This window comes from Macrobrachium rosenbergii, chromosome 51 (assembly GCF_040412425.1).
Source record: "Macrobrachium rosenbergii isolate ZJJX-2024 chromosome 51, ASM4041242v1, whole genome shotgun sequence".
In the NCBI taxonomy this organism is placed as follows: Eukaryota; Metazoa; Arthropoda; class Malacostraca; order Decapoda; family Palaemonidae; genus Macrobrachium; species Macrobrachium rosenbergii.
In genome coordinates, this window is record NC_089791.1 from 56,112,883 (window position 1) to 56,122,882 (window position 10,000).

The window sequence follows — 10,000 nt, forward strand, 5'->3', positions numbered from 1 at the left end:
TGTCGTCACGTTTGCCCGTCTCAGCGGCGTGCATGTCAACGTTCATGATCTTTCCTGCCACAAGTCTTTCTTTTTCCTCTTTTTTCTGTTCGTACGCCCAGATTTAGAAAGTTCATTTCATATAGCATTCCGTTGGAGGCGATGACTTGATTTCTTAGTCAAAAGGTGAACTCCTGAGAGGTCAACACCAGGATTCTTATTCTCTTAACATTATCCTCATCACTTCCTGGCCGATCCCCGTAGGGGGTAGTGCCGTCAGTGCACCTCATGCGGTGCACTGTAGACACTGTAGTCATTACCAGGTTCTTATGGCACCCCATCAGCTGAGCTGCAGCCCTTTCATTCCTTTTACTGTACCTCCGTTCGTATTCTCTTTGTTCCATCTTGCTTTCCACCCTCTCCTAACAATTGTTTCATAGTGCAACTGCGAGCTTTTCCACCTGCTACACCTTTAAAAACTTTTTACTCTTAATTTTCCTTTCAGCTCTGAATGATTTCATAGGTCCTAGTGCTTGGCCTTTGGCCAAAATTCTATATTCCATTCCATTCCACTTACTGGCCGATGCTGGGCAAGGCTCTGCGCTGGCATATAGCCGACGTAAATTACAGCAACAGCAATTACTCAACTAGCATATTTAGTAAGCTCTCATCTCGGAACTGTAGCTGCTTGTGCAATTCTCTTCTTGCCCTCAGTTCCGTGTTCTTTTTTTACTCTGGTAGACTGCCTTGACGCCTTAGAAAGAACACTCCGTAATCATAATCATGACTGAATCGGGTAGCATGGAGGCTGTTTCAGGCGATATCTGTATTATTACATCATATCCTATATACCGTAAGATGAATTCTTAAAATTGTGTCTGGTTTTATCTCCATTATGAAAGTTTCAGTAAAGCAATGACCATATGAATCTGTGCAGAATATTATCAGATTCTCTCTCTCTCTCTCTCTCTCTTCATAGCAAATATTTTCCAAGATTAATTATATCCATCTTACAATTTGCTGTCATGACACAGTTCCCTCAGCATTAAAAAGAAAAGATTTTTGTGGCTATAAACGTCAGGCCGGGCAAAAACATGATATCCTTTTCCGTTACGTTGTAACTGTAACCAACTTTACCTCAGTAGACGTCTGATTATATATCTGCTCCATCTATCTATCTATCTATCTATATTATATTATATATATATATATATATATATATATATATATATATATATATATATATATATGTGTGTGTGTGTGTGTGTGTATGTATATATATGTGTATGCATTTATATATTTATATATATATATATATATATATATATATATATATATATATATATATATATATATATATATATATATATATATATATATATATATATATATATATATATACATACACCGTATATATGGGTGGGGGTGTGGCAGGAGCTTCCATGTAGTTATGGTCATTCCGGAAATAGATAAGATGGCTGAAAGACAAGTAACCATGGTTTGACTTCATGCTTGGTCAATATTTGCTTTTCCTATCTTACTAAGCTTGGCGAAGGTATGCTGCACTGAGAGATGTTGTTTTAACTGAACTGAATATAATCTTTTAATCCTCACCGTTCACTCAAACCATAGAAAAGTCTTTTAGCCTTTAATTTAAAAAATATATAACAACATGCAATTTTAAAACCCGGGTAAAAAGCCGACTGCTTTAGATTATGCTTATAGCCGTTGTACTGTATCTTCACAAGGAAAAAAAGTGGAAAACTTTGACTACAGCCTCGGCAGAATTTCTCTTCTCGTGTTCTGGTTCACTGACTTCATTCAAACAAAACTCGGTACTATCTCAAAGGAAAATGTTTACCTCCTGTCACGGTCCACATGCACGGTATGAAACCATTTTATTGCTCCGGTGCTATCAGAAAAAATAACTTGAATATTTTCTTGCTAAAATATTTTATTACGCTGTGCTTGAAGGTGGTAAAAATGAGGACATTAAGGAATAATTTCATAATGTATGATATTAAATTTTAGAAATTTAATTTTTGTTGACAATAGCCTCCGAAACCAAGATTCAGCTTTGATGAGTGTTGATTATTTTTCTTGGGACGGGAATTTTATGACCATAGCTGTATCCGAGTATTTCACAGTAATTGGTATTTTGAAAAGTGCTCGCATATTAATCGCTTTTCTTTAAACTTCTTTATGGGAACATGAATGAATGACTGCAGCTATCAGTATCCTGTACGGAAGCTAATAATTCATTTCCACAAGAGTTCGCGGTAAATTCCGAACGAGGTAGCGAGGCATAGCACTTAGCAGCACTGGCGCTGGGGGCCTCTCTTTCGGCCACGACTTGGCCCTGCCGGGTTCCGTCTGTCAGCTTTCAACAGGGGAAGTTGGTCAGTGAGTGTGTGGATGCGGTGGAAGGAGGTCGCGGTTGTACGCTCGCACGTTGGAACTGGCTGTGGGGATCGTGCGCTGGAAATTGTTAGTCGCGCGAAATACGCTTTTCGTAGACATTAATATTTTTCTTATATATTTCGAAGGCTGTTATTGTTACTTGTGTTCTTGTGCTTGTAAAGAATACTTACCAAATTCGTCCAACAAACTGGATTAAGGCTATCTGCGCTTGTAATGAGATCTTCATATTTGTGAAGGTAAGGATTTTTTTTTGTTTCATACATGTTCGCATACTCCAAAACTACTGTGCTTCATATATACTTTATAAGATTGACATTGAGGAGTACACAAGTTCACTATATATGTATATATATCTATATATATATATTATATATATATATATATATATATTATATATATATATATATATATATATATATATATATATATATATATATATACATATATTGTATGTATATATATATATATGTATATATATTGTACATACACACACACACACACACACATATATATATATATATATATATATATATATATATATATGTATATATATATATATATATATATATATATATATATATATGTATATATATATATATATATATATATATATATATATATATATATATATATATATATATATATATATATATAATACACACACACACTTGTGCACATTCTCAATGTTAATCTTATAAAGTATATAAGAAACACATTAGTTTGGGAAATGTGCATGTGTATACATATATATATATATATATATATATATATATATATATATATATATATATATATATATATATATATATATATATATATATGTTGTGTGTGTATTTGTGTGTGTGTGTGTGTGTGTGTAGCGTAACAGGTGATGTACCAGAATATGACTTTAATATTTCATTACACATAAATGTGTCTATACTTGCAGTCGGTTGTGCATTACTTATATCTATAAGTTCGTGTGACAACTAGAGTATGTATAGAAATAAACGTAGATAAGAGATGGAATATGGGGAAATATTTTTTGTTTAATTCTTTTTAAAATATCGTTAAATATTTTAGATCCCCCTATGATGGAGACCCTTTTTATCCATTTTTTTTTAAATTTAAATGTGACTAAACATCTTGTCTGCTGCAACTGTTATCATCAATTGATGGTTGCAGATGATTCGAGGTTCTTGAATACTTGCACAATATACTATACAGCTCTTACACTTTCGCGGTTATTCTTTAAGCATAATTTTCTTAGTGATATATTTGAAATTTTTGCAAAAATGTTTCACTGCTTCAAGTTTTACACTGATTTGATGTTAGAAATGGACTATAGCTTTGCTAAAGTCCTAGTTTTTACCTTGATTATTTTAGTGGTTAGCATAGTAATCCAGAATTTACTCTTGAGATTATAGTATTCAATTATCGTATTACATCTTCGTCTAAAGACTGCATTACATCTTCGGCTGAAATGTGAGCGTGCTTTATCAGTCCTTTTATTTTTTCTTAAGTTCCCATATCTCTATCTATGAATCGACAATGTTTATATGCTTGGAGAGATAGGAGGTAAGGAAATTTGAAGTTCTTGCTTGGTTATGATACTCTGGTTAGAGTGCAAGAATTACAATTATTTATTTAATGTTTTAAATTTATCTCAGACCAGGAACGCTATCGTGTTTTAAAACAGTTTCTTTCAGTTTCAACTCCATGTAATTACTACCCGTTTTTCAACTTTTATGTGAGTGGTATTTTCATACGATAGCGGAAATGGAGACCTAAGGTGGCAATAAGCAGGAAATAACGCGCCGGCAAACCACAGCGGACACCAGGTGTCTTCGTGAAGTTTCCCCTTTCATCTGGGAAGTGAGGGACGGTGCCTCCCTTCAAAACATTTTCCTTCCAGGCATATTTCTGTCTTCTGGGACTTTTTACTTACGGCAGAACCTGCATTTGTTTCCTATTCTTAGTTATTAATAAGCAAATACATCTTAAACCTATTGTTTGATATGGGTTTATCTTAAAATTGTTACATTCCTTACGCGACTAGACAATAGCAGGTTTTATGCTGTACAGCTATGTGTTCACTTTGATATCCAAGTTATGTTCATGCGGTGCACTGTAGCCAACACTTGAGGGTGTTTGTAACGTCATCACGACCCCTATGCTGCACCCACCTTTTTAGCCCTTTACTTTACCTCTGTTCTCACCTCCTTACTTCCATCTTGCTGTCCAACGTCTTTAGATATTCGTTCTCAGTGCTGCTGTGAGGTTTTCTCCAAGTTTCTCTTTTATTTTCTGGATCTCTTCATCTTGCTGTCCATCCCCCCAAAACTGCCATCTTTTCACTGTCATAGGCGGTGAATGAACGAAAGTACCCCGGTGCTTGCTGTACAGCCTGAATTTCACGATTCATTCATCATACTATGTAAGTTTATATCCAGTCTTGCTTCATACCTGTGTCAGAAACCTTTGTGACTTCATACAGGCCATTCGATAAATCAGTTAGTTTATGAGACGAAAAGAATTGCTACAGTTACGCTTGTCACTGGCTGAATGGCTGCGAGAGAATATTGTTCCAGGTTGTTTCACAAACGGTCGATAGACTGTAATTTTTCACATAAATATCTGCAAAATGAATATTAAAGCGAATTGGTTGAGTTGAATTGGGAATAGAAAAAATCGAAGTAAGATATTTTCAAACAAAAGTGTTGAGCTCAGGTATGGGGAGTGAAGTCCTATATGTGATGTATGGGACTATTCATCAAAACTTCAATTGCCATGAAGACCACAGCTTTCTCTTGAGATGGAAATTATATAACAGTTGTGATGCCAGATGTATCAGTCTCTCAGTCTTGATTTCTTTTTCTATTCGTTATCATTTTTTATTTTTCTTCAACTGATTATGAATCTGTCAGTCTTTAATTCTTTTTCTTTCTACTTTAGTTATCATATTTTATTTTTGTTCAACTGCTCCAGATAGAAACTGTTGCACTGAAGCAAGGCAAGACTACTCTAAGCCCGGATTTGATGCTGAAGAACCTCCCATGATGAGAATCGTCTCGGAGGTCGTTCCGTTCCTGTAAGAGCCCAAGTCCCACCTTAAACTCGAAGGAGTTATAGTTTGGCAAATTTCGTGCTCCAAATAGACTGTTCAAAATTAATATGTCAAATATTTCTTATTTTTTCAGAAAGGCCATAGGAAGGGGATTTTTAAATTCCATACACCGTTGTTCAATATATCTTGACAGAAATATTTCATCTTTCAACTTTCTTTGGTACCTTTGTTATGATTTCTGATTCCCATGATTCCACATTCTGCTAACCAGTCTGCTTGGTGATACGAGCATTCAACTTCAGCCAAAATCATCTCTCCATTGATTCAGCCATTAACCAGTGCAAAGCCACTAGTATTAAAGAAAAGACGAGTCTGTTTGAAACATTTTGTAGAGAATTTAAAAAACTGTTGAAAGTAGCATGCAATTAACGGCTAATATTGTAATCTGATGTTAGGAGAGCCTGCTCAACCGTCTGTAACTGACTGTAACAGAACGCTTAGACAATCTTGACTCTTGAGTAAATTCAATATAAATGAAATGAGTATTAATTTCATAACGTGCTCTAGGAATTGGTAACGAGAAAGCCAAATGATAGGGAATCTCAATAAGATGCGTCGGCGCTACCGTAAAACGTGCCACTCACACGTCGATAACTAAAAACACACTCACATGCACAATAGGGCTGAATAGAAGTTAATGACTCACTGGTGGTTCTAACCTGTGCTCAACAATTATCCAGTACTTTAGCGCAATTTCATTCTCCACTTGTAATTATTGACTTTTCTTCACCAACCTGTATATACTGACATGTTAGTGAAGTTAATAAATGTTTATGACGCGTATGTTAATTGTAGAGTGGACGCACTCCTACAGTTGTAAAACACCATAAAGAATCCTCTTGTTGATTTTCAGTTTTGTTTGGGAATGATTTTAATCTTCATGAACAATAGGGTGTAATTACGGCTGCCAGTATTGTCCTAATTAATGATGATTGGGCATGAGTACATTTACGCCTCATGGAAATTGAATGAGGCATTTCATCATAAAAAGTCATAAAAAGTATATTTAGATTCCATTCTTTTGACATTGATGAAATGAGATGTATTTTATTCTAAGTGTAGTTTTAGTTTTTGCGGTCAAAACGAAGTTTGGTTCGACAGAATTTATTCAGGGAAATTGCCTGTAATAGCAGGTATGCAGTGTAATGAACGTTATTTTTGCAATGCCGACTGTAAAAACAACGGACACGCTGGAAAAAAAGGGGAAAGTTACCCACCCTGAGGTTTTAAGGACGTCTTTGAACCGTTATTTTTCTTGAAGTATGTGACTTGTGTATCCTAAGCAGGTAGCGGGCCTTCAATTGTGTAGCATGGGTTCAAGGATATCTTGCTCACAAAAGACATGTCTCCTCTTGGGGCATTTTTTGCTTCAGTCACTGAGGCTCAAAGCCTCGCCTTGTTTGTGGCTGGGTACCAAGGTTATGATGACTCGAGATAACTGTAGTTTGATGAATTTTTTTTTTCATAAGATAATTTAGCCAGGTCTATTTTTAAAATCGACATTTTTCATCGTGGCATTATTTTTTTTTATTGTTTAGGCGCAACGTCTTACCTTGATGGTGGCTGGACCTTTGATGAAAAATTTTTTTACAATTTATTCAGGCCTCTTTTTGAAATTGGCATTCTTCATCGTGGGATTATATTCTTCGCTTTGTTTTAATCATTTAGGCGCAACTTCTTACCATGTTGGTGGCACGGTGTCAAGGTTAAGAAGACCGAATTAACCGTATCTTGTGCTTCGTGGAATAGTCTAAGTTTGTATTTAGCATTTGCTTCTCCCGGTGCTGTTTTTTTTTTCTCTCTCTCTCTCTCTCTCTCTCCTTGCGATGACCTTTGATCTCTTCAGGTAAGCCGGTCAGCCATAAATTCTATTTTGTTACTTGCAGTCGTCTCTATATCATTCTCAGCATCATTCCTTTCCCTTCACTGCGGGCTCGGTGTCAAGTGTGCTCGCTCGGGGGTCCCTGAGCGCGAGCGATCTTCTGTTGTGAAGCCTTTTACAGGTCGTTTGTGCTCATAGGATTTCCTCGCTTATTACCGGCTAAACAAAAAATAAGAAAGAAGAAGAAGACGAAGGTAAAGAGATCCGTGATCAACAGAACCTTCGCTTGGTAATGGTGGTATGAGCGATTTCCTCATTTCCTGCTTTAGTTTCATTGTTTGTTTCGGCGACTCCTTAGCGTCAGTTAAACAGCTATTAACTCGCATGCATTTTACCGTTTATCGCTTTTAGTTATTTTTTCATTTGCGTTTTACAATTATTAATGCATATTCATCTGTACTCTTTCATTTGCGTTTTACAATTATTACATTCATTTTTATTCAGTTTTCCTGGGGATTTCTTTGAGGATATAGAATTTTGATAGCATACAGGTCTCTAAATATCTGCTGACAGTGAAAGTATCCAGTGAAATATGAATTTTTCATTTTTGATTTCACAGTTTGTGCCCTGTCATTTTCGTTTCGTCATTCAGACAATCCCAAGCGAAGGTTAGATAAGTCAAATCCAAGGAAAGGGTGGAATATTTTCGCTTCGGGAAGGCTTGGCATGTGATATTGTCTCTCTCTCTCTCTCTCTCTCTCTCTCTCTCTCTCTCTCTCTCTCTCTCTCTCTCTCTCTCTCTCTCTCCTTCTGTAGCAGTTTTACTCTTATTACCCCTTTCGCTTCCTCATGAACTAGATAAACTCCACCCATGAGCTAAAAATGAGATGAATTATATGAATTTAAGCACATTTGCGAGCGGGTTGACGTTGTACAGGTCTTAACAATTAACACCTTTGTAGAGCGATGGGAACCTTTAAATTTATGATATTACTCATGACTGGTCTCTAATCGAGACGTTTAAGCGATTGGGTGAATGTTCTCATGCTAGCGTCCAACCCAGATATTCAAATATCGTCCATCTTCCTACGGAGATGGTTACGCCCACGATATAGTGCAAGGTAAGTGGCGGTTTGGGTAAATTCATGAACATGCTCTCTCTCTCTCTCTCCTCTCTCTCTCTCTCTCTCTCTCTCTCTCTCTCTCTCTCTCTCTCTCTCTCTCTCTCTCTCTCTCTCCAGCGATCTCAGTGATAATGCAGGGTACACTGCTTGTGAAATATGAACACTGTCCCTCTATGTGGTGTTACTGGACATATTAAGCTCTCTCTCTCTCTCTCTCTCTCTCATGGATATATAATCGAGAATTAACCACACTTATTCAGAGTACTGAATAACGCCATGAGGTGACTTACAGAAATGCCAAGGCCGATCCTGTTCTCTCTTTCTGTTGATCCAATATTTGCCTTCCAGCTGGGAAACAAAAGTCTCAAGTAAGTAGAATAGACAGAAGATCAGTTATATTTATTATTATTATTATTATTATTATTATTATTATTATTATTATTATTATTATTATTATTATACGGGGAATGGAAATACCGCGATAGTGTGCCATTACCTTCTGTTTTTGTAGGATAGAGTCTGTAATTCTGCTTATGGTAAAGAAATGCCAATTCAAGGGCGAGGTACACTTAATATTCAAGAGTGAAAGCAGAGGACCTTGCTTGTTTTACAGCATCTTTCAGGCCGGCACGTACAATTCCTACATCATTTCTGGAAACAAATGTGTTTTGAAGACGTTCCACGATTTTTATACACAACGTGCAATTAAATCGTTGCTCTCAGTTTTCTTGGAATATCAGTTTTTTTTTGTTCTTAACCATGATGCGTTCTTCCTTTGGCCATATCTTAGTTACAATATTATAGTCGATGAAATTGTCGTTATGATTTCAGTGTTTACTACTGTTGCTATTGGAATGATGATAATGATGTTGATAATAATGATGAAAAGAATAATTCGAAGGAGGCCAGCTACAAAAGCATCAGTGTGGTTTTAGACAAAGAAGAGCGTGTGCACTTCAGACGTTTGGAGAGAGAGAGAGAGAAGAGAGAGAGGAAGAAGAGAAAGAGAGAGAGAGAGAAAACACTAAGCTTTAAATGTGGGATATAAGAACTTAGAAGAATCAAAGAATCAGAAAACCAGTGTTCTGGAAAAATGGTAATAGAGCACAAGCGTAGTACGTTTATTAGATGATAAGAAATTGTTATGATAGTAATTTGGAATGGCTGATACTGGAGATAACTCAGTGGTGAGAAGTGGGAGAAGATGACGCTGTGGAGATTCGTGAAGAAATTTGAAAGAGATTCGTAGAGAAGTGAGGGAGAATGTTACTAAGAGTAAGGTTGACAGTATAATTAGTAACCAGGAAGATGGAGTGATATATATTAACATTAATATGGGAAGGAATGGAAGAATTTAACTTATAAAGGAATAATGGAGGATTGTAGAATGAGAGCAGAGAAGGAACATACGATGTGTTGAAGCAACAAAGGCAGGGTGAGCTCTGCAAAAGTTGTGGAGTAGAAAAGTAATATCATGCTAGGCAAAAGTTCTTGTAATTGACGAAACTCATCGCTCAAAAATAAACTGTAGTTACTGAATGTGAATGA

At 36.1% G+C, this 10,000-nt stretch overlaps 1 protein-coding gene across 1 annotated transcript in view; it reads left to right on the forward strand.

Moving 5' to 3' along the window:
- Window positions 1–2,501: 2,501 nt before the first annotated feature.
- Window positions 2,502–10,000, forward strand: part of LOC136833425 (uncharacterized) — a 122,444-nt gene continuing 114,945 nt past the window's right edge. The window contains 1 exon segment of the mRNA XM_067095569.1: window positions 2,502–2,636. The gene's annotated coding sequence lies outside the window, so the exon portion shown is untranslated.